The 26,391-nt window shown below is 44.5% G+C and overlaps 1 long non-coding RNA gene across 1 annotated transcript in view; it reads right to left on the reverse strand.

Moving 5' to 3' along the window:
- Nucleotides 1–431: 431 nt before the first annotated feature.
- Nucleotides 432–26,391, reverse strand: part of LOC140453322 (uncharacterized) — a 29,800-nt gene continuing 3,840 nt past the window's right edge. The window contains exons 3-4 of the long non-coding RNA XR_011952358.1: nucleotides 23,979–24,085; nucleotides 432–613 (exon numbers count right to left, since the gene is read on the reverse strand). This is a non-coding gene — a long non-coding RNA (uncharacterized lncRNA). The remainder of the gene's footprint in view (nucleotides 614–23,978; nucleotides 24,086–26,391) is intronic.

Below are 26,391 nucleotides of genomic sequence, written 5' to 3' on the forward strand. Positions count from 1 at the left end.
CTACTTCTTCCTACCCGGGCTCCATGATTATACGCATACCTGGGAGATAGCAGCAGGAGAAGGCTATTCGACCTTTGAATCTGGCTCCACCATTCAATAGGAAACAGCTGACCATCCAGCTCAGTCTCCTGTTCCTGCTCTGTTCCAATCCGCTTTCGTGACTTTACCTTGAAGAACTATATTTCAGTCCTCCTTGGGCTTCACTGCCTTTTATACCAGTGATGTTGCTGTGTTATTGCGTGGGTGTCGGCAGGGGTAATGTGATGGTGCTGCCTCCTGGAGGACACACTCAGTGTCCCTCATCATCCTGGAGTAAAATCAAACGGGTTTCAGCAAATAAAGATAGAAACCATTTCCAGGATATGGGCATCACTGGCTCAGCCAGCATTTATTCCCCATCACTAGGTACCTTTGAGAAGATGGTCGTGAGCTGCCATCTTGAACAATTCGCAGCCTATTTGGCGCAGATAGACGGACAATGCTGTGAGGGGGAGTGTTGTAGATTTTTGTCTGAGTGATTCTCCATCTTTGGTTCTTCAAATACTGGTTAACTTAATCACAATCTGCACATGATTTTGAGATTTCAGTCTGCAAATCTTCACCATCTAGCACCCTGTGTAAAGGAATATGCACAGATTAGAAATTCAGAACAGACTATTCTAGTTTCTCTGGAATATCTTTTTCCCCTTTCTTCCCCAAAGCTGTAACCCTCCAGCCCACTTACTCTCTCCTACCATTCTGACTCTGCTGCCCCTAATGTACACCCTCCTCATTCTCATGAAGTTATTGATAAACGGATCCATGCCACCACTTCCCATCTTGGTTAGACTCTGCACCCTTTCTGGGTTTACTTTCTTTCCCTTCAGTTGCTGCAAGTCAATAATGTAACAGCAGAATGAATTAAAAGGAAACAGAAAGGGAGGTGGCAGATCCTGGACAGAAGAGGAACTTTCAGTCTGGGAGAATGGATCAGATTCTTCCTTGTTTCCCATTAATTTATTCCCAGCATTACAATGAACTGGGGATGGAGAGTGGTCCCACGAGGGTGTAGTGACACTTTGACCCCCCAACTGATCAATACCACAAGCAGATACGTTCCTTCTCTAGCCAATCACAGTGTGAAATACTTTCCCCTAATTAGCCCAAAACATGTGCTTCAAAACCCGCCCACATTCTGTACATGTACAGTGTCGGGTTTCCCAATACACCTGTGGTCCCTGCCTCAGGATTTATGGAAGTTACAGTCCCCATGAAGTAACTGGAGCCCTGTCTCTGAAAAGTGAATGAAACGTGTGGGGTGGAAGGGTGTTGTGTATCGGATCTCCATTCAGACAGACAGGACATATGGCTTGTCACTGGGTTTTACTGAGACATCTGGTTAGACAACCCAATTTTTGACGTAAGGAATATAGATTCAGTCAATTGCGGGGTGGAGGGGTCAATAAGGGGAAGCAGTTTTAGGCAGAGGTAGCTCAGTGGCTAGCACCTCTGCCTCACAGCTTCAGAGACCCTGGTTTGATTCAAGCCTTAGGTGACTGTGTGGAGTTTACACGTTCTCCCAGTGGCTGCATGGTTCTGTTCGGTGCTCCAGTTTCTTCCCAAAGTCCAAAGATTTGCAGGTTAGGTGGATTCGCCATGCTAAACCACAGTGTCCATGCATGTGCAGGTTAAGCCATTAACCATGGGAAATACTGGGAATGGGTGAGTCTGAATTATAGGATTGGTGTGGACTCTATGGATGAATACCTTGCTTCTGCACTGTAGGGATTCTATTTTATTCTCATGAAGAAGAATGTACCTATCTCGATGTGTTGTGAACCTGTGGAATTCCCTATTCAAAACACATTGGATGCCAAGACAATGAGCAAATTTAATGGACAGATACAGATTTTTAATTTGCAATGAGCTGAAGGGTGAGAGAGAGAGAGCAGGCGGGAAAATCCAGCTGAGACCGAGGTGAGCTCAATCATCATGGTATTAAATGGTGGAGTTGATTCGAAGGGCTGTATTGCCTCTCCTGTGCTCAATGCTTATCTCCTTACGGTAATAACTGGAAAGTGGAATCCAAAACGCACCACCTTCACCAAAGGAGATTTTCGGAAAATGTAGGTTAGTCAAGTGGAATAGTATTCAAAACTGAGATAGTGAGGAAGTGTGTAGAAGATAATGATTTTGAAATTTTAAACTAAGGGGTAACAGTGATTTATGGTTATAGACTGTGTGGTACATTCGCACTGTCCAGAATACTCTGTTGTGAATATCTATTCTGTAAATTATTACAAAGCCAAGGTCACTGATAATGAAAACCAAAACACCCAGGAAACATCGCCTCACCTCGTAATCTGATAAAAGACTTGTGATAAATCTGGTTGAATTTAGAACACAGATGGAAAGCGAGTAGATTAAATCCAGTCCGACGATCCTGTGCTAAAACAAAGAAGACTACAATAGGATGAGGCAGGAGTTGGTAATGTAGACTGGGAGCAAAGACTTTACGGTGGGATAGTTTACAGATAGTGGAGGAATATCAAAGCAATTTTTCGAAGTGCTCAGCAAAAGTATATATCAGTGAAAATGAAGGACTGTAGGAAAAGGAGTAATCTGCCATGGGTGTCTAAGGAAATAAGGGAGTCTATCAAATTGAAATAGAAGGCATACAAATTGGCAAAGACCAATGAGAAATTAGGAGATTAGAACAGCTTCAAAGGTCAACTGAAAGCTTGATGGGATTGGGTATAAAAAGTGATGAGTAGCAATGCCCAGGGACAGAATAGCAGTTTACACTGCTAGAGGGAAACCTATTGTTTGGTGAACATATGGCCTCTGTAATTGTTGAAACATTTAACAGTTACCAGAGAGATAATCCTGATCAAGTTAAAAATCACAGCACACTCCAAAAGCTTGTACTTCCAAATAAACCTGTCGGTCTATAACCTGGTGATGTGTGGTTTTTGACTTTGTCCACCCCACCCCAACTCCGGCTCCTCCACATCAGAATCCTGATAGAGAGCTCCACTGAAACTGAAGTGCCTGTCAGGTACTTGAGGGAGCCACGGGGGTGTGGGGGGAGGGGTGTGTGGTTTAACTAGAGAGTTGAACTGAACTAGACTTTTTAAACTGTTGTTGCCATGGAGATAATCCTGAGAGACAGTCTCTATGCAAAGTCACAAATCACAAAGTGAGAAGAATGGCAGCCGTACATCGGACGTGATGCTGCCTAAAGGCGTTTTGCACGTAAAATACCCAGGTAATTAACATGTCTCAGCAATAAATACTCAAAGAAGACCTCTCAGAGTTCTGTGCCTTGTAATTCCTATCCAGCAGGGTTCAGGAAGATGAGTACACAGCAGTCAGTCTTCACAATTGAGGATACGAAGAACATGCCAGTAATTGATAAGGAGACTGAGGAAGGTGAGTATCTAGATAATAACCATTATCGTGAAAGAGTTAGAGCTGGGCAAGTTAATAGAGTTAAAGGTACACAAGTCTCATTGCCCTGATGAAATACATCCCAGGATACCAACAGAGTTCGTGGGAGAAATAGCAAATGCACTTAGTTATAGCATCCTATAGCAGAGACAGGCCCTTTGGCCCAAAATGGCCCATGCCGATCAGAATGTCCATCCACGCTGACCCCATTTCTCTGCACTTGGCTCATCTTCCTCTGAAACTTTGCTATCCATGTATTTGTCCAAATGCCTTTTACATGTTGTTAGTGTACCCGCCTCAACCACTTCCACTGGCAGCTCATTCCATATACATACCACCCTCTGTGTAAAACAGTTGCCCCTCAACTTCCCTTTTATTCTTTCTCCTCTAACCTTAAACTGATGCCCTCCAGTCCTTGGTTCACTGGGAAAAAGACTGAGTGCATTCACCTTACCCACGCCTCTCATGATCTTATACACTTCTATAAAATATTCCCCCTCGGTTTCCTCTGTTCAAAACAAAAATGTCCTCATTTGTCCAACCTCTCCCTGTAACTCAGACCCCTGAGCCCTGGCATCATCCTTGTAAATTTCTTCAGCACCTTTTCCAGTTTAATAACAAAACCTACATTGCATTCCTCACATTTCCAGTGTTTCCCCACGGCACTGGAACTGACAGGACAACGCCAATGGATTACAATCCATGATCGATAATTCACTCCATTACAACAATCCCATTTTCATAGCTTTTTCCATGATTCAGGAATCCTTTTGTCTTTCTGGTTTCATGGTTAATTGTGCTCATACAAAAGCAGTGGCTGAACTGTTCCTGGGAAATGTGCCATGATTTTTTAGACTTTCAAAAACGAATGAAATCTCTCTCCACAATCCCCACGCTGACATGGACTTCACTGTCTCAGTACTTTTTTCCCAGTCACACTGACATTTGAAATATTCGTCCACGGACAGAATGCACACCTTTCCATCCAAATGAAAAGGCCAATGATATTCAGATCAGCACTGATCAAGTAACTATCCAAACTGAACATGAAGTTCAATTTGAAATTCTCAACTGCAAATCCCCCCTGTCAGTACTTTACAGCAGAGCAAACTGAAAAGTGCTGGAAGTCCTCAGCAGGTCTGGCAGCGTCTGAAATGCTGATTGATGGAGGAAACATTGCAGCCTTGAAGAAGTGTTTGGATTATCACACCAGGTACGTGCGCTTGATGGCCAGTATGTAGAAGATGGGGGCATTGTGTTCAACAGTTTTGTACCAGAGAATCTGACCTCATTTGATTCCATGTTTCTCTGCGCTTCCCTCTTTTTCGGAAGTAGGCAGGAGTGGGAAGCAGTGGAGAATGTAAATGATGGGTGACCTTCCTTGTGAGAGGATTCGTGTACAGTAGCAGGGATCCCTTTCTGGAAGGGCCTTGGTGAGACCACACCTGGAGTACTGTGTATACCTTTGTTCCCCTTTCCCAAGGAAGGCTCTCCTGGTTATTGAGAGAGTAAAGGAGGGTCACCAGCCTGATTCCTGGGATGTGGAGATAGTTAAGGGCTGCAGCTACCGGAAATCAGAGTTTATACAATGTGAATCTGGGGAAGTGCAGCAGGTCAGGCTGCATCAGAGGAGCAGGAAGGTTGATGTTTTGGGTCGGAACCCTTTATCAGCCCTGATGAATAGTCCTGACCCGAAACATCAACTTTCCAGCCCCATCGTATTCATGCTGGTCATCAAGCACCTATTATTCTAGTCCCCCGTTCTGGCACTCAGCGTGTAACCGATATTGTAATACCTGGTGTGATCATCTCAACACTTCTTCAAGGCTGCAATATTCCCTGCATCTGTCAGCATTTCAGATGCTGCCCGACCTGCTGAGGCACTTTGATTTTATTGTGGATTTCCCCCATTTTGCTCAAACACTTAGAGTCAGAGAGCTGTACAGCTACATATTTTGCTGACTATAATTCCTGGGATGGTAGGACCGATGGATGAAGAGGGACTCAATCCTCATTTCATCCTCCTTTCCTTTGGCTTTCTGAGCCGCTGACTACATCACTAATATTCTTGATCCCATTCCCTGTCCTGAATCTGACCCATCTAAGCCTACACTTTAGTTCCCATCCCCCTGTTAGACTAGTTAAAACCGCACCAATGGGACTGGCAAAAGCCTCCACCAGGAGATTTCTCCGAGCTCTGCCCAGGGGTAACCGGTCAGGCTGGTACAGGACCCACCCAGAAACGGTCCCAGTGCCTGAAGAATCTAAACCCTTCTCTGGTACACCATTTCGCCAGACACACGTCCAGCTGATCTATCCTCTTATTCCTGCTCTCACTAGGACATTGCACTGTGAGTAAGTCTGACATTATTTTATTTCAGGAGCTACATTTTACTGTATCCCAGATCTCCCTATATGCAGCTTTCAGGACCTCATCCCTTTGTTTAGTGATGTCATTGGTATCGGTGTGTTCCACAACCACTGGCTTTACCCTCCAGTTCCAGAATGTCCTGCAGCTGCTCCTTGATAATCGCGGATCCTGGCACCAGGGAGGTAACATACCATCCTGGATTCATGTCTGTGGCCACATAAGTGCCTGCCTGTACCCCTGACCATTGAATCCCCTGTCACTCTCGCCCTGCAACTGTCTTTCCTCCCGTTCTTTGCAGCAGAGCTATCTGTGGTGGCATGAACCTGGCTGTTGCTGATTTCCCGAGAAGCCACTCCACGCATTCACCCCCAACAGAATCCCAAGCAGGATTCAGTATCTTTTTGAGAAGTGGATGATCACTGGGGATTCCTGCACTGCCTTCCTGAGCCTTTTATTTGGTTTGATGGTCACCCATTCCCTTTGTGCCTGTGTAACCCTCACCTGCAGTGTGACGAACTCACTAAATGTGCTCTCCATAACATTCTCAGATGCTCCACAGTGAGTCCACTCATAACTCCAGGTCTGAAAAGCAGTTTCCCAGCAGCTGCAGGTGGGCCCACTTTCTGCACACATTTCCATCAGGGACACTGGAAGTATCCCTTATGTCCCACATTGTACAAGATGAGCACACCACGGGTCTGAGGGCTCCTGTCACAACCTCTCTCTCGATTCAGCTAATTACTCCCATTAAGTGAATTTAAAAGAGCTTTCAACCTTCCTTCACTTCAAACATTTCCATTATATATCAAAAGCCCCAATCTTTACTTAAGCTGATACGTTATATTTTAAAAACTTAACAAATACTCTGCAGGTATCACTTACAAATTGGCTGTTCCCATTGGAACCATGTGAGCACTCAGTGCAGCTTTGTCATTTTCATTGTCTGGTCACACCTACACTGCCCTCAGCCTCCTGTCCTGTTCCAATGCATCGAAATGGGAGCTCAGGAACTGCATCTCATCTTTCAGCTCAGCCCTTTGTAACCCCAGAGTCAACATGGACCTCAGCAGTTTCTTTTTGAACAAAGAGTTGTCATAACCTGGAACATTCCACCTGAAAATGTGCTGGAATTTGAGTTCACAAAGAATTTTAATGAGAATTTTGCAGGGAGTTGAAAATTAGGAGTTTACAGGTTAACATCATGAAGTGAGTAATTGGAACTAAATCTGACACTTTCTGCAAAGAGACTAGGTATAATCTGGATAAATCTGTGCTCCCACTCAGGCCAAATCGCCCATGGGCGATTCAATCACAAATTTGAACATCTTTCTGCATGTTGCTTCACAAAATTATTGGAGATATTTTCCCAGAGACAGAACAGACAGCCCTTTCTCCTTCCACAGTAAAATGCTAATGATATCCAGACCTGATGACTCTGCTGAGTGCAGAAATCTGCTTTTTTGAGATCCTGTCCTCAATTATTCTCATTTAATATCCAATAAAAAGAATTCACAAAACAAATCTCAGCCAGTGCAGGATGAATTGGAAAGACAAATATTTCTCTGGTATGTGTCTGATGTGTAAACGCTCCACTTCAAATCACCCCTCCCCCACCATGGAAGAGGACATGTCCATACACCTTGGTGTCCCGTGTCCCCAATAAAAATGGCGGCCATAACCCAGGACCTATCACTGACTGAGGCCCACAGCCGTTTTCCCATTTGCTGTAAACATGGGACCAAGAGTTTCTAATTCAGGACTAACATTCTGTACAGACGTGTACATAAAACCTCCCAGTCTAAACTGAATCATTTTCTCCCGGTTTCCGCTGCCACTCCCCCTTCCCAGTTTCCAGCTCCTGCACACACCAAGGGCCATTCCGGGTCCAGTGACCCTTCCTCAGAACCGATGGCAGCTGGGAAAATTAGACTCCCTACAGTGTGGAAACAGGCCATTCGGTCCATCAAATCCACACTGACCCTCCGAAGAGTATCCCACCCAGACCCATTCCGCTACTCTGTTACTCTAAATTCCTGCTGAACAACGCACCTCACCTACACATCCCTGAACACGATGGGAAATTTAGCTTGGCCAATTCACCTAACCTACACATCTTTGGACTTCAGGAGACGGGGTAAAAGAGTAAATAATAGATAGGATGGAGCGACCCTTCAACAACATGGCAACATTTACTCATCTCCTCTCCCCGACCTTATCTCAGATCCAACCCTCCAACTCAGCACCGCCCTCAAACTGCCCCACCTGTCCATCTTCCTTCCCAATTATCCATTCCACCCTCTCACCATTACCCCCACCTGCATTTTCCTATCACCTTCCCAACTACCTTCCCACCAGCCCTACACACCCATCCTATTATCTTTCCTCTTCCCCACCCTCACATTCCTAAAGAAGTGCTTAGGCCCAATATGTCAATTCACCTGCTCCTTGCATACTGCCTGACCTGCTGTGCACATCCAGCGCCACACTTTAACACAAATTGGAAGAACATCACCTCATCTTGTACCTGGGGACCCTTCAGCCCTCTGGCCTCAATATTGGATTCCATAATTTTAGGTCCTATGTCTCCTATGTACTAGTGTCCTAGCCCCCATTCCGTAGACCAGGCCCTGTTATTACATCGCCTGCAATTACAACTACCTATGGTTAGTCACTAACAGCCTCCATAAACAGCTATTCACCCTCCCCCAGCCAGATCGTTATCCACTCCTTTGTCCAACTGGTCCCATCGCGTTCTTTGGAATCTATCACCACCTCTCATTTACTCCTTAACCCCTACCTTCTGCATATAAACCAACATTGTTTCTCAGGAATATCAGTTCTGACGAAGGGTCATTGGATCAGAAATGTTAACTTTGACTTCTCTTCACAGATGCTGCCAGACCTGCTGAGCATTTTCATGATCTTCTGGTTGTTGTTTCTGATTTACAGCATCCGCAATTCCTTTGGTTTTCATTTACTGGGAGTTTGTAACTCAGGTCCAGCAGCCAACAGCGTGTGTTTATCAACCCACTCAGTACACAAACTCAATTTCTCTCCCAGTCTCTGCTGTCTCTCCCACTCTCTTCACACTCACTGGGTCCCCCCTCACAGTGACATTACACCTGCACAGCTCATGGTCACGTGTTGGCCTGCTGGCCACACCCCTCATTCACTTCCATTGGCGGGAGGATTACACCAACTCCCCTATTGGTCTGAAGCTGCCATCAATCAGCCAGGTCCCATTGTGACTTGAGTGGTAGGAGGCTGAGGGGTGACCTCAGAGGTTTATAAAATCATGAGGGGCGTGGATGGGATACAGAGACAAGGTCTTTTCCCTGGGGTTACGAAGTCCAGAATGAGGGGGCATAGGTTTAAGGTGAGGGGAGAATGATATAAAAGAGACCCAATTGGCAACTATTTCCATGTGCGTGTATGGAATCTACTGTCAGGGAAGTGGTGTAACGAAACAAGCTGTCACCATTTGAAAGGCAGCTGGATGGGTATATGAATAGGAAGGGCGTAGAGTGATATGGGCTAACTGCTGTCATATAGGACTAGATTAGATTGGGATATCTGGTCGGTGTGGACGAGTTTGACTAAAGGGTCTGTTTCCTTGCTGTACATGACTGTGGCTCTGCCCTGTGATGAGCTTCATCATTCAGTGAATGGGGCAGTATCACAGAGCACAGGGGCTGGGGGCTATTCAGCCCATTGGGGCTGTACTTTCTTCCTCTGGAGATGCTGCCAATCTGCCCTTTCTCCACTCCCATTTACCAGTAGCCCTCCACATTTATCCTCAAATAGTTAAATTGCAAATCTGTTTTGACAATAACAAAAGCTGCATCCAGCTGTGATTCAAACTGTTCCAGATGCTCAGAACCTACTGAGTAAAATAACCTTCACATTTTAAACCTGCATTATTTGCCAATTACCTGAAAGTAGTTAGTAAAAATTGTGACAATAATTTCTCTCAGTGTCTCGATAAATTAAATATCCTGGAAAGAAATCTGTTTCTGGTTGAAATCACTGCTTAACCTTCTCAGCTCCAAGGAGAATTGTCAGGTCTTTTGCTAACTCTCCATAAAAGAGAAATCTAACTTAATTTGAATTTATTAGTGTCATAGAGATGCACAGCACAGAAACAGACACTTCGGTCCAACTCGTCAATGCCGCCCAGATATCCTAAATTAATCTCGACCCATTTGCCAACACTTTGCCCATATCCTTCTAAGTTTTCTAAACACGTACCCAATCAGATGCCTTTTAAATATAATTGTACCAGCCTCCACACCTCCTCAGGCAGCTCATTCCATACACGTACCATATTCAGTTTGAAAACATTGCTCTTTAGATCGCATTTAAATCTTTTCCCTCACACCTCACATCCGTGCTCTCTGGTTTTGGACTCCCCTAACCTGGGAATAAGACCCTGGCTGTTCACCCTAAACATGTCCTTCACGATTTATCAACCTCGAAGGTCACCTCTCAGCATCCGATGCTCCAGTGAAAACAGCCCGAGCCTATTCAGCCTCTCTGTATGGGTCAAACCCTCAACCCTGGAAACATCTTTGCACATCTTTTCTGAATCCTTTCAAGTTTTATAATATCATTCCGATAGCAGGGAGACCAGGACTGAAAGCAGAATTCCAGAAATGGCTGAATCAATGTCCTGTACAGCTGCAAAATAATGTCGCAACTCCTACACTCAATGCACAGACCAATAAAGGCAAGTATACCAAACGCCTTCTTCACCACCCTGCCTATTCCACTCTCAAAGAACTATGAACCTGCAACTCAACATCTCTTTGTTCAGCAATACTCCCCAGGCCCTTCCCATTAAATGTATAAGTCCTGCCCTGATTTGTTTTTTCAAAATGCAGCACCTCACATTTATCTGAATTCCACTCCATCTGCCACTCCTCAGCCCAGTTGATTGAAGTCTCATTGTACTCGGATGTAACTTTCTTACCTGTCCACTGCATCTCTAATTTTGGTGTCTATGTAAAGGCACTAATCATAGCTCCTATATTCACATAGAAATCATTTATATAAATGATGAAAAGTAGTGGACCCAACACCAATCCTTACACCATTTTGCTCATCACAGGCCTCCAGTCCGTAAAGCAACCCTTCACCACCATCCTCTGTCTCCAATTTTCCAGCCAATTTTGTATAATTTGTTAACCAGTCTGTTATGTTCAACCTTGTTGAACGTCTTTCTGAAGTCCAGGTTAGTGATTTCCATGCAGAAAGCCATGCTGACTATCCCTAATTATTTCTTGACTTTCCAATTACATCCAAATCCTGTCCCTGAGAAGCCCTTCCAACAACTTGCCTGACTTCAGGCTCACCGGTGTATTGTTCCCTGGACTTTCCTTATCACATTTCTCAAATAATGGCACCTGTCTTGTAGCACCTCACCTGTGGCTATTGGTGATACAAATATCTCAGCAAGGGGGCCGGCAATCACTTCCCTAACTTCCCACTAAGTTCTGGGATACACCTGATCAGATGCCAGGGATTTATTCAGCTTTATGTATTATAAGATATCCAGTACCTCATTCTCTGTAATATGGAAACTTGTCAAGTTATCACTATTTATTTTTCCAAACTGTCTCACTTCCACATCCTCTTTAAGTAAAAGCTGACATGAAATCCACCCACCTCCGATGGTTCCACAGACAGCCTTGCTGATCTTTGAGGGTCCCTAATCTCTGCCTGGTTACTCTTTTGTACTAGGTGTATTTGTCGAATCTCTTTGGGTTCTCCCTTAAACCTATTTCCCAAAGCTATCTCATGTCCCCTTTTCGCCCTCATGGTTTCCCCCGACTATACTCCAACTGCCCTTTTACTCCTGGAGGGATTCACGCAAACCCAGCTGTCTGTACCTGCCATATCCCTCCTTCATTTTCTTGACCAGGACCTCAATTTCTCTCGACAGGCAGCATTCCTTACACCTACCTGCCTTGGACTTAACAGGAACATACTGCCTGTGTACTCTCGTTGTATCAGGCCTATGGATTCAATGGCAGATGAGGACAGAGAAGCAATCATTCTCAGTAAAGAGGTGGTGTTGGGAAAGATAACAGCCTAAAGGTAGATGGGTCGTCTGGCCGTGATGGAGTGCATCCCAGGGGACTATAACAGATGGAAGAGGCTAAATCGCAAACACACTCGTGATAATTCACGAAAATGTGCTGGACTCTGGGACGGTTCTGACAGATTAGATAGCTGCAAATGTGATGCCAATATTTTAAAATGGACCTGTTAGCATAACTTCTGTAGTGGGGGAAATTCTCGATCTCTCAAGGAAGAAATAGTGAACTATCTGGATAGAAATTGTCTCAGAGCAGACACAGCATCGATTCATGAAAGGTAGACAACACTAAGCTGAGTGGTAGAGCAATGTGTGCAGAGGCCGCTCTAAGTCTGCAGAGGAATACGGATAGGTTAAGTGAGTGGGTAAGGGTCAAACAGATGGAGGACAATGTTGGGAAATGTGAGGTCATCCATTTTGGTCGGACTAACAGCTAACTGATGAAATGGTGAAAACTTGCAACACGCTGCTGTACAGAGGGAGCTGGGTTTCCTTGAGCATGAATCACAGGAAGTTAGTTTGCAGGTGCAGCAGGTAAATAAGACAGTGAAGGGAATATTGTCCTTCATTGCTAGACAGATGGTTTATGCTGCAGCGGTACAGGGTGCTGGAGAGGCCACACCTGGAGTACTGTGTACCGATTTGGTCTCCTTACTTCAGGAAGGATGTACTGGCACTGGAGAGCGTGCAGTGGAGGATCACTAGTTCGAGTCAGGATTTCAGAGGGTTGGCGTATGCGGAGAGATTGAGAAAACTAGTTCTATACTGATTGGAATTTCGAAGTATGGGGGGTTGGATAGGAAAAAAATTGAAATTATTAAGGGAGTAGATAAACCAGAAGCAGGGAGTTGATTTCCACTGGGGATGGAGCAAACTCGGGAGCAGAGAGTCAAAATAAGGGGATATCAGATTTAGGACTGAGTTCAGGATGGACTTCAGATAAATCTGTGAATCTGTGGAATTTGCTGCTGAGTGCAGCAGTTGACGTTATCAACTTGACTATCGTTAGGTCAAAAGGTAGATTTGTGTACAGTAAAGGAATTAATGGTTATGGTGAGAGATCAGGAAAGTGGAGCTGAGGCCATGAAAAGATCAGCCCTGATCTTATTGAAAGGCAGAGCAGGCTTGAGGGGCCAGATAGCCTACTCCTGCTCCTCTTCCTTCTGTTCTTATGTTCCCACTTTCCAGCTGTCCCTTTACCTGGGAATAGCAGAGAAATATTGAAAGTTCTCGCCTTGTACCATCAAAAGTAGCCTTTGTCCAATTTAGAACACCGTTTATATCTGGTTTATTATTTTCTGTAACTATTTTAAAACTAGTAGAATTATCAGAGAATCCTGAGAGTGTGGAAGCAGGCCATTCAGCCCATCACATCCACACTGACACTGACCCTCAAAGCCTCCTACCTTAAACCTGTAACGCTGCATTTCCCACGGCTAATCCGCCGAGCCTGCACATCCCTGAACAATATGGGCAATTCAGCCTGGAATATCCACCTAACCTGCATATCTTTAGATAGTGGGAGGAAACCTCAGCAAACAGACGAAACCCACGCAGGTAATAACAATAAGGTGATCATCCCTTTCTTATTTCCCCGGTCAACCTAAATAACTTCGCTGGATGTAATCTCAGAATATCCTCCCTCAGCACAATTGTAATGCTACCTCTAATCAAAAAGGCCACTCCGCCTCCTCTCATGTCCCCCTTTCTATCCTTCCTCTTGCATCGATACCCTGGAACATTACGCTGCCAGTCCTACCCATCTCTGAGCAACGTTTCTGTAATACTCATGATATCCCAGTGCCACATTCAAAACCATACCCTGAGCCCATCTGCCTTCCCTGTCAGGCCTCTTGCATTGAAGTAAGTGCAGTGTAACTTGTCAGTTCTACCTTGTTCTGTGCCTTGCCCTTGCCTGCCTTGACTGTCTGACTTCCGAACTGTACCAGAATCTGACTTACCTCTTTTCTCACTATCTCTTTGAGTTTACCCACACTCCCTCACTGGTTTAATGACTCCTGAGTAGTACGAGCAAATCTCCCTGCCTGGATATCAGATACCTTCCAATTCAGGTACAATCCATCCTTCGTATGCACATCAACTCTACTCAAGAGGAGATTACAATGATCAAAAGATGTGAATCCTTCTGCCCTACACCAGCTCCTTAGCCAATCATTCATCTCCTCCATCCTGCTATTCCTAGTCTCACGAGCATGTAGCACCTGGAGTAATCCACATATTATGACCGAGGACCTGGTTTATTATATTCCAGGCTAATTTGCTGTATTCTCTCATCAGGACTTTATCTTTTCCCCATCTTATGTCATTGGTACCAATGTACAATGAGCTCTCACTGGTCATTCTTTCTTTTGAGAATATTCTGCTACCTGTCCGAAACATCCTTGACCCTGGCACCAGGGAGGTACCACCCCATTCTGATGTCTCACTGTCAGCTGCAGAAACAGCAGTCTGTGCCCGACTAGAAAGTCCCTTATCATCCTTGAGCGTTTGGAATGTGATACACCTCTCACTATAGTGGAGCCAATCTCAGTACCAGTAACTTGGCTGTCAGTGCAACATTCCCTGAAAGTCTATGACAACCTACATTATCCAAAACAGTATACTTGTTTGAGATGGGGAGAGCCACAGGAGACTCATGGCTGAAAAAATGTGTTGCTGGAAAAGCGCAGCAGGTCAGGCAGCACTAAAGGAGCAGGAGAATCGACGTTTCGGGCATAAGCCCTTCTTCTGCCCGAAACGTCGATTCTCCTGCTCCTGTGATGCTGCCTGACCTGCTGCGCTTTCCTAGCAAAACATTTTTCAGCTCTGATCTCCAGCATCTGCAGTCCTCACTTTCTCCACAGGAGACTCATGCTCTACCTACCTACCTCTCCTACCTTTCCGAGAGGTAACCCATCTACCTGACTGTATCTGCAGTTTTTCGGACTGAAACTGCCACCTATCACACATCCTGACTCTTGTAAATTCTTCATTACCATTCAGCACCGCTCCATCTGATCCATGTGATCCAAGAGGATTTGCATCACTTCCTGCAGGCTATCCTCAGGATCATTCAAACTCCCCCTACTCTCCTCCAGGAAGTGCACATCACTGTACGAATGGCCATCTCTGCACCTTAATCTGTAGACCCAGAAATAGGCAGTCTTACAGTTTTACAAACGACTACTCTCGAATACATTGGTACCTGTATTTTATATTTAAAACATTCAACCAAAATATCATAATAGAGGCACCTAAACTAGTAAACACTCACCCTACTGAATGTTGCGGATTTTAAAAAGTAAAACAGAGTAAGATTTACCTTTAAGAGACTGAAACCCACTGAGCTGATCCCCGGCTGTGAGTCACAGATATACAGCACGGAAACAGACCCTTCAGTCACACTCGTCCATGCCAACCAGATATCCGAACCTAATCTCGTCCCATTTGCCAGCACTTGGTCGATATCACTCTAAACCCTTCCTATTCATATACCCATCCAGATGCCTGATAAATGATGAAATTGTACCAGCCTTCACAACTCCCTCTGGCAGCTCATTCCATAAACGCAACACCGTTGCATGAAAAAGTTGCCCCTTAGGACCCTTTAGTATCTTTCCCCTCTAGCGCTAAATCTATGCCCCCTAGTTCTAGACTCCCTCACTCCAGTGAAAATACCTTTTCTATCTATCTGATCCATGCTCATGATTTTAGAAATCTCTGAGATCACGCCTCAGCCTCTGACACTCCAGGGAAAACAGCTCCAGCCTATACAGCCTCGCCTTATATCTCAAACCCTCCGACCCTAGCAATATCCTTATAAATCTTCTCTGAACCTTTCAAGTTACACAACATCCTGATAGGTGGAGAACAGAATTGCGCACAATATTGCAAGTGTGGCCAAACTAATGTCCTGAACAGCCGCAACATGACCTCCCAACTCTCTTACTCAATACTCTGACCAATAAAGGAAATCATACCAAACACCTTCACTATCCTATTTACCTGCGCCTCTACTTTCAAAGAGCTATGAATCTGCACAGCAAGGTCTCTTTGTTCAGCAATACTCCCCAGGACCTGACCATGATGTGTATCAGTCCTGCTAAGCTTTGCTTTTCCAAAATACAGCACCTCACACTTATCTGAATTGAACTCCATCTGCCACTTCTCAGCCCATTTGCCCATCTGATCAAAATCCCATTGAAATCTGTGGTAACCTTCTTCACTGTCCACTACACCTCCAATTTTAGTGCCATCTACAAACTTAGTAACTATACCTACTGTGTTCACATTCAAATCATTTATATAAATGATGAGAAGTAGTGGACCCAGCAACGATCCTTATGGCACTCCACTCGTCACAGGCCTCCAGTCTGAAAAATAATCATCCATCACCACCACCCTCTGTTTTCTGCCTTTGAGCCAGTTCTATATCCAGATGGCTACTTCCGTGAGATCTAACCTTGCTAACCAGTCTCCCATGGGGAACCTTGTCGAACGCCTTACTGAAGTCCATATAGATCACATCGACTGCTCTGCTCTCATCTATCTTCTTTGTTACTTCTTAAAAACCAGATCAAGTACGTGACACATGATTTCCCATGCACCAAGTTATGCTGACTATCCCTAATCAGTCTGTGCTTTTCCAAATACACACAAATCCCGTCGCTCAGGGCTCCCTTCAACACCTAATCTAGCACAGCGTCTGTAGTTCCCGGGCTTGTCCAAACCACCTTCGTTAAATAGTAGCACCATATTAACCAACCCGCAGTCTTCTGACACCTCAGCTGTGACTATCAATAATACAAAACTCTCAGCAAGAGGCCAAGAAATCAATTCCCTCGCTTCCTACAGAATTTTAGGGTACACCTGATCAAAGCCTGGGGATAGATACACCTTTATGCGTTTCCAGACATCCAGAACTCTGCAGTATGAACATTTTTCAAGAAGTCACCATTTATTTCCCCACATTTTACATCTCCCGTGTCCTTCTCCACAGTAAATACTGATGCAAAATATTGCATCTTGATAAAACAAACGAGGACAGGACTTACACTAATTAAAAGTAAGTATTGAGTAGTGATATGGAACAAAGAGACCGAGGGGTTCAGGTCTTCTTAGTCTGTGTCACATGTAGAGAGGGTGGTTAAGAAGGTGGTTAGCACACTTACATTCATTGCTCAGAGCTCTGAGTACCGGAGTTGGGAATTTAGATTGAGGCTGTTCAGGATGTTGGGGACCTCTTCTGGAATACTGCGTCCAGTTCTGGTTGTGCTGTTATAGGAAGGATATTATTAAATCGGAGCGGATTCGGAAGAGACTAACCAGGATGTTGCTGTGAATGGAGGGATTGTGTCACAAGGAGAAGCTGGATAGGCTGGGATGCTGTTTCACTCGAGCGTAAGAGGTGGAGGGATGACCTTAGAGGTTTATAAAACCATGAAGCGTGTAGACAAGGTGAATCTCCAGGGGTGGGAATTCAAGACCTGGGTGCATAAAATTTGAAAATAGATGAGAAAGGTTTAAAAAACAAATTGGGGATTTGTTTTTACTTTTACATGTGTGAAGTGCACTCCCAGAAAAAGAGGCAGCTGTGAATACAATTACAATGTTTAAAAGACATTTAGACTAGTACATAAATAAGAAATGTTTGGATGAATGTGGACCAAGCGGAGGCAGATGAGATTAGATTAGTTGGGAATTATGGTCGACACGGACTGGTTTAACCACAGGGTCTGCCACTGTGCTGTATCACTTTATGACTAACTCTTGCTATCTCTGTGAATTCCTCCATCCTCACAACTCCCCAGATCTCTGTCACCTCATCCAGACTAAACTCTTCCTTATCTCTCGAAATTCTCTTTAGCCTCAGAACCATCAGTATCTCTGGTATCACAAACATCTCAATCTCTATAACATCCTCCAATCTCCTCCCGTCTCATCACGCTCACGATCTCTAATCTTGACAACCCCCACAAATCTGTCCTTCTCCACAGTAAACACTGATGCCACTCGTTTAGTATCCCCCCAACAACCCATCTCCTGCGTCTTCACACATAGGCTGCCTTGCTGATCTTTGAGGTGGCCTATTCTCTCTCTCGTGACCCATTTGCTCTTAATCTATTTCTAAAAACCCTTTCCCGATTCGCCAAAGCGGTATCCTGTCCCCTTTTTGCCTTACTGATTTTACTCTTAAGTATACTCCTCTTGCCTTTATACTCGAAGGATGTTTGTGATTTATTGGATTGGAATAAATGCAAAATAATACATCTTGGTAAAACAAACGAAGGCTGGACTTACACTGATTAAAAGTTGGGCCTCGGATAGTGATATGGAACATAGAGACCGAGGGGTTCAGGTCTTTGAAGTATGTGTCACATGCAGACAGGGTGGTTCAGAAGGGCTTTAGCACATTTGCCTTCATTGCTCAGATCTTTGAATATAGGAGTTAGGACTGTGGGCGGCACGGTGGCACAGTGGTTAGCACTGCTGCCTCACAGCGCCTGAGACCCGGGTTCAACTCCCGCCTCAGGCGACTGACTGTGTGGAGTTTGCACATTCTCCCCGTGTCTGCGTGGGTTTCCTCCGGGTGCTCCGGTTTCCTCCCACAGTCCAAAGATGTGCAGGTCAGGTGAATTGGCCATGCTAAATTGCCCATAGTGTTAGGTAAGGGGTAAATGTAGATGTAGGGGTATGGGTGGGTTACGCTTCGGCGGGGCGGTGTGGACTTGTTGGGCCGAAGGGCCTGTTTCCACACTGTAAGTAATCTAATCTAAGGACGTTATGTTGAGGTTGTACAGGATGTTGGTGAGGCCTCTTCTGGAATACTGTGTCTAGTTCTGGTTGTGTTGTTATAGGAAGGATATTATTAAATTGGAGCAGGTTCAGAAGAGACTTACCAGGATGGTGATGGGAATGGAGAGATTGAATTAAAAGCAGAGTCTGGATAGGCTGGGTCCTTTTTCACTGGAGCACACAGGAGGCTGAGGGGTGACCTTATTAGAGGTTTATAAAATCCTGAAGAGTTTCGGTAATGTGAACAGCAGGGGCCATTTCCAGGAGGGGGACATACTTTTTAACGTGAGAAAAGGAAGGCTGTAAAAAGAAGTTCCGGATTTTATATTTTGTTTTTGCACAGAGAGTGGTTCACATGTGGAACAAACTTGCAGAGGACATGATAGATGTGAATACAATTACAATTTCAGGGTGGCACAGTGGCTCAACGGTTAGCACTGCGACCTCTCAGCGCCAGGGACACAGGCTCAATTCCTGTATTGGGTGACTGTCCATGTGGAGTTTGCATATTCTTCCCCATGACAGCGTGGGTTCCTCCAGGTGCTGCCGTTTACTCCCACAATCCACAGATGTACAGGGTAGGTGACCTGGCCATGTTCAATTGCCCATAGTGTTCAGGAATGATTGGGTTGAGTGAATTAGTCAGGGGTAAATGTAGAGCAAGAGGGTAGGGGAATGGGATTCTAATAGGAAAAAAAAACACTTGGACCCGTATATCAATAGGGAATGCTAGGATGGACTTGGACCAAGTGGAGGCAGGTGCGATTAGTTCAGTTCGAATTTATGGTCGACACGGACTGGTTGGACCACAGGGTCTGTGTCGATGCTGTGTAACTTTATGACTCGTTATCTCTGTAAATTCCTCTATGCTTGGAACTTTCCCTATAAGTGCCACCTCATCCAGCCTTACAAATCCTCCTCATCTCTATAACTCCTTTCCAGCCTCAAAATCAAAAAAACCTCTATCACAAATATCTCTGTAACATCATCCATCCTCACAATCCTTTCCAACTTGCATCTCCTCCAGCTTCATTATCTTCCCCATGTCTAATCCCCTCCAGTCTCTCAAAGCTCTGCTATATGTGTCTTTCTTTATTTCCAGCTTTCATGATGCCCAATGTTTATTTCTCACTTGATGATGGCCCTTTCCAATTCCTGCGCTGAGCTTCTGAATTTCCTCTTAAAACTCTGCGTCTCACTTTTCTCCCAAAAACATTGACCAATCACGTGTCATCTATTCTAGTATCACCTTTTCTGATCTGATGTCCAATGGAGCCTGTCATATTCCTATAATAAACATCTCAGCGGTAAACAGATCAGAAAAAGGCTCTGGCGGCCCTTCGGGTCTGTGAGAAAACAAAAACTACCACCGAACTACCCTCATCTATTTTCCAGTACTTGTGGAAAAGTGTCATATATCATGGCATCGCAAGTGCGCACTAAACACATCTCAAATGTTTTGGGGATTTGTGTGTCTCCCACCCTCACAGACAGTGAGGTTTAGTGCAACTGTTGTTCGATGATGACATCACCAACAGGAACACAGAGCAGCTGGGTCTGTGCAAACCAGAGGTCGCCCACACATTGGGAAGGATGGCAGGGTCCCTGAGAGGGGGCACAGGAGATTTACCAGGATGGCTCAAGGAATGGTGGATTTTAGTTGCAGGAACATGGGTGTTGTTAATACATATCAAGAATATCCATCTATAATAGATGGACTCTCGTTCTCAACCTCTCCCCTTGCCTGGGCTGTGGTAAAGTTCAGGTTAAACCACCATCAGCCATCTCTCCCTAATGAGAGAGCATCCCTAAGGTCTGGTAGGTCAATGCTGACTTGACCTTTTACACAGTAATGCCACTGTGCCTCGGGGGTGGAGAGAGGGAATGCTGAAGGTGGTGGATGGGACACCACTGAGGCACAGTGCTTTGTCCTGGAGGATGTTCACTTTCTTTAATACTGTTGAGGGTTGCACTGATGAAGGCAAGTGGAGAATGTTCCAACACAATCCTGATGTGTACCTTATAGACAGCAGACATTGGGGAATCAGGGGTTTGGGGAAACTGAGATTGTTCTCCTTGTAGCAAAGGAAATTGAGGGGAGCTGAGAGACAAGTGCTTACAAAACATATACATCAGGATGTTAAACCTTTCACTCATCATAAAAGGATTACTGGACACATATTGAAGATTTCGGGGAGATCTATTGACACGGTGGTTTATTTCAAAGGAGAATTTTTATGAAGAAAATGGAATTGAGCTGCAACAAAATACTCACACACAGTGCAGATATCCAGGTCCTGATGAATGGACTAATTCAATTAGAGTTTGGCTTTACAATGACTGAGATTCCTATCTGAATATCCACCTGTAGTATCCTGTCATACAAGTTTATAAAATCTGTCACTGTCAAGTCAGGTTAGAAACTCACACCTTTCCCTCCTCCTGGTCCAGGGTGACTGTACACATTACCCCTTGTGGAGACCAGCAGTCAGTTCAGGGGGAAATCTGTGTGGGTTTCTTTGAGTTGCCACCGTGGCACTTCATGTGACTGAACAGGGCAGATCTTTGACACATGGGACAGAATGTTCCAAGAGTCAGTGAGATATGGAGAGTAGGATTTGCTTCCTCTTCTTTCCTTTCGTACTGCCACTGTGCCTCATCAATAAGACATGCGGGCTGGAGGGGGGGGGGGGTGAAAGGCTCATGCAGCTTGATGGGCAAGTTGTCTCCATTCTGACCAATGGGCAGCAAGATCCTCCCAGTCACTCCAAAGAGTCTCTCTGAAAAGAGAGCAACTCAACATGCTTCCCATTGCCTCGTGCTCCCTGCAAAGTTTTAGAAGAATGAGGGGGGAGTCTCCTAGAAAATGCAGAACAGTAAACTTCCAAAAGGATTATAAGCTGTTTACAGAGAGGGATTCGTTTGAGAAGTGGACAAGTTGGTAAATGGAGCATAACTTGGGATAATGTGAAGTTGTTCATTTTGGAGGTAATAAAAGAAGAGGACGATTTAAATGGTAGAAACTGTAGAAAGCTGCAACACAAAAGGGACTGGGGGCAACTGTGCAGAAAACACAGAAAGCTAGCACACAATTACAACAGGTCATCAGGAAGGGGAATGGAATATTATTCCTGATTTCAGGGGATTTGCAGTATAAGAGTTTGAAGTATATACCTGAGAGCCACTTTATATCGTGCGAGTGAGACCACATCTGGAGTAATGAGAGAAGGTTTGGTCCCTTTATTTAAGGAAATACATCACTTCATCGGAAGCATTTAGAGAAGATTGACTGGGATGATCCCTGGTTTGCAGGGACTATCTTTTAAGAAAAGGCTGAAGAAGTTGGGACTCGACGCACTGGATTTGGGGGAGAATGAAAGGCGATCTTATTGAAACATATAGGCTTATTAAGTGGTATGACAGGGTAAATACTGAGAGGATGTGTCAATAGACAATAGACAATAGATGCAGGAGTAGGCCATTCAGCCCTTCGAGCCTGCACCGCCATTCAATATGATCATGGCTGATCATTCCCAATCAGTATCCTGTTCCAGCCTTATCTCCATAACCCTTGACTCCACTATCTTTAAGAGCTCTATCCAATTCTTTCTTAAATGAATCCAGAGACTGGGCCTCCACTGCCCTCTGGGGCAGAGCATTCCACACAGCCACCACTCTCTGGGTGAAGTAGCTTCTCCTCATCTCTGTCCTAAATGGTCTACGCCGTATTTTTAACTTGTGTCCTCTGGTTCGGCACTCCCCCATCAGCGGAAATATGTTTCCTCCTGCCAGAGTGTCCAATCCTTTTATAATCCTATACGTTTCAATCAGATCCCCTCTCAGTCTTCTCAACTCAAGGGTATACAAGCCGAGTCGCTTCAGTCTTTCGCTTCAGACACAGTGTCGCTTCAGACACATATCCCATCATGTGTTAACCTAGAACCAGACTCTGGGCCAGTTGCAAAATCAAGGGTTCTGTTTTAGATTTGTCAACTTTAATGCAACACAGACATGGGTAAATGGTTTCAGTAGCAATGGAGCTGGGGTGAGGTGGAGAAAGCAACAGTTTAGAGATTGGAATTCCTGGTGTTTGCAATTGTGTAGATGTCTGATCAGAAGATCACCTTGGGGTCAGAATATGAGAGCAATAGTGTGAAGAGTGTAGTTCTGCCTCAGGCATTTCCCAGTGAGAGGGAGGGGCTCAGCAGTAATGGAAAGGAATTTGTAATAGCAACTGAAGGCAATGGGTTTAACCATTGGAGGAAATTGCAGCCAATCGAGTTTTAGGCGTGTGGTAAGCAGTTTGATGAATGAGTGACAGTGGAGCAATGGAGAGGGATGATAGGGAGAGAGAGCTGGGCATTGTCAGTGTACATGGGAAACCAATACGATGTCACCTCCTGGCAGTGTGTAGGTGAGATACAGGAAGGAACAGAGACAGATCCTGGATGGACACAGCATATGAGGAATTAAGAAAGGAAAGGGACAGTGGAAATGGAGCAGGATTTTCTAACAACCTTGAGGTCAAATATTAGTTCTTAGCAGAATTGGAGAGAAGGACATAACTAGAAAAGACAGACAAAACAAGGAACAATATTTGTGAATCGGTGAGGGCGAGTGATGAGTAGGAGCCCAACTCCAAAACTGCTATTTCTACATCAGTGACATCACCCAACTCCATCCTAGTCTCAGCTCATTTACTGAAATACTCGTCCATCCTTATGTTATCTCCAGACTTCGTTATCCAAACACAGTCCTGGCCAGCCTCCCACATTCAACTTACATATAAACTCAAGAATATCTAAACATCTACTGCCCAAGTGCTCACTTGTACCAAAACTTGTTGATCCATCAAAAGGCTCCTATTAACAAGCAACAATTTAAAATTCTCACCCTTGATGTAATTCCTGGCTGTGAACATCCTTGTCTCCCTGCCTCACACAACCTGTGAGACCTCGACAACTCATTTTCTTTCAGACTCCCAAAGATGCATTTATTCATTGCTTCACCAGTCTGGCTGTTTCGACACGGTCAAGGCACCATAGTCTGGAATTCGCACCCTGACCCTCTCAGACTTGCTTTCCTCCTTTAAGGTATTCCTGAAAACTTGCTTATTTTGCAATACTTTTGATCACCTGACCTAATATCCCCATCTGTGGCCTTATGTCAGAAATTCTCAATTTCTGTGAAATTATAAAAATTATAAAAATCCAAACTGTTGTTGATTTGCACACACATTGTGAACTCTTCACTTTCGCTGAGTGAATAATCTGTAACATCTCTTACCCAAGAACATTGTGGGAGTACCTTCACCACACGAACTGCAGCTGTACAAGGAAGTCAAACATCACCCTCTCCACAAGCAATGGGGCTTTGGCATTAATCACTGGTGTCTGTGGAGAGAAAAACACAGTTGATATTTCAGGGAGTGCAAAATGCATTACAGGAAATGAAAATGTTGCAGAATTTGATAGCCAGAAATGGAAGGAAAATGCACTCTTTTGTTGAAAAAAAAGAATTATTCACTGGCAAAGATACTGGGGAAAATTTAGTCCATTTAGAGAGCAGCACATTGACAGGGGTTGGGCAGCAGAGGAAAATTAACTTACAAAAGGTCTGTGAATGAACAGTAAAACACTAAAGAAGCCAAACACCCTGTGTCCAAAGACTGGGGGCTATTCAGGGCCTGGGGGCTATTCAGCCCACTGGCGCTGTACTCTCTCCCTCTGGAGATGCTGCAAATCTGTCCCAATTCCCCTCCTATTTGCCCACAGCCCCCCAAATCCTTCCTTAAAAATTAAAATTCCAAGTCTGTTTCAGAATACCTGCTGAATCTGTGTTGTTCAGACTGTTCCACATGCTCAGAACTTATTGAGTACAATAATGTTCTCATTTTCACTTTGCATTATTTGCCAATTACTTGAAAGTAGTTACTAAAAGTTGTGACAGTGTTAACAATTCCTCTCTCTCCGCAAATTAAATATATTGGAACCAAATCTGCACCAGGTCAAAGTCACTGCTTCACCTTCTCAGCTCCAAGGACAATTATCTGTGCTTCAGCTTGCTGCCCACAAAACAGGAACACATCTTAGTTTATTAACGTCATAGACATGTACAGCACAGAAAAAGATCTTCGGTCCAATTCGTCCGTGCCAACTAGGAATCCGAAACTACTGGAGTCCCATTTTCCAGCTATTGGCCTGTATCCATCAAAACCCTTACTGTTCACGTACCCAATCGGATGCCTTTTAAATGTTGTGATTTTATCAGCCTCCACTACTTCATCTGGCAGCTCATTCCATACACACACCACACTCAGCTTGAAAACGTTGCACTTAGATTCCTTTTAAATCGTTGCCCTCTCAACCATGTGCTCGAGTTTTGGACCCACTTAACCTCAGGGAAAGGAACCCCGTCTGCTCACCTTATCCATGCCCCTCGAGATTCTATAAATCTCCATGAAGTCACTTCTCAGTCTTGGACTCTCCAGGGAAATTAACCCCAGCCTATTCAGCCTCTCCCTGTAGCCCAAATCCTCCAATCCTGGCAACATTTTTGTAAATCTTGCCCGAACCTTTTCACGTTTCACAACATCCTTCCCAGAACAGGGAAAATCAAACTGAAAACAGAATTCGAGAAGTGGCTTAATCAATGTCTTTTAAATGTTGTAATTGTACTACCCCCCACCCCTTCCTCTGGCAGCTCACTCCAAACAGGCATTGCCCTCAAACTGTCCAACTCTGGCAAAGTCCTTGCAAACATTTTCTGAAATATTTCAAGTTTCACAACATCATTCCTGGAACAGGGAGATTGGAACTGAAAACAGAATTCCAGAAGAGCCTTAATCAATGTCTAGTACAGCCACAACATTACGGAGAGCATAACAAACGCTGCATTCACTCCCTTGCTTACCTGTGACTCTACTTTCAAGGAAATATGAACCTGCACTCCAAGGTCTCTTTGTTCAGCAACACTGCCCAGAACCTTACCAGTAAGTGTATAAGTCCTGCCATGATTTGCCTTTCCAAAATCCAACAGTTAACATTTATCTAAATTGAACTCTATCTGCCATTCCTTGCTCCACTGGCCCATCTGATCAAGATCCTGTTGTATTCTGAACTAACCTTCTTCGCTGTCCACTACACCTCCAATTTTGGTGTCTTGTGTAAAGCTACTAACCATATCTCATATATTCACATCCAAGTCATTTATATAAGGACCCAATAATTGATCCTTGTCGCACACTGCTGCTCACAGTCCTCCAGTCCACAAAGCAAATCTCCATCATCACCCTCTGTCTCCTACCATCAAGCCAGTTTTGTACCCAAATGGCTTGTTCTCCCTGCATTCCATGTTATGTAACCTTGCTAACCAGTCTGCTTTGTGGAACCTTGCTGAATGTCCATATAAACAACGTTCACAGCCTGGTTTAATCAATTTTCTTTGTCACTTCAAAACATTCAGTCAAGTTAGTGAGACACGATTGTGCACGTACAAAGCCACAGTGACAACAGTCAATGATTATCCCTTACTTTTCCAAATAGATGGATATCCTGTCCCACAGAATCCCTTCCAACAACTTGCCTGCCACTGACTTCAGGCTCCCTGTTCTCTTGTTCCATGGTCTCTCCTTACCACCTTTTTAAAATTATGGCACCTCACCTGTCGCTATCAATGATACAAATACCTCAGAAGAGGC

Source organism: Chiloscyllium punctatum, chromosome 27 (assembly GCF_047496795.1).
Source record: "Chiloscyllium punctatum isolate Juve2018m chromosome 27, sChiPun1.3, whole genome shotgun sequence".
Lineage (NCBI taxonomy): Eukaryota > Metazoa > Chordata > Chondrichthyes > Orectolobiformes > Hemiscylliidae > Chiloscyllium > Chiloscyllium punctatum.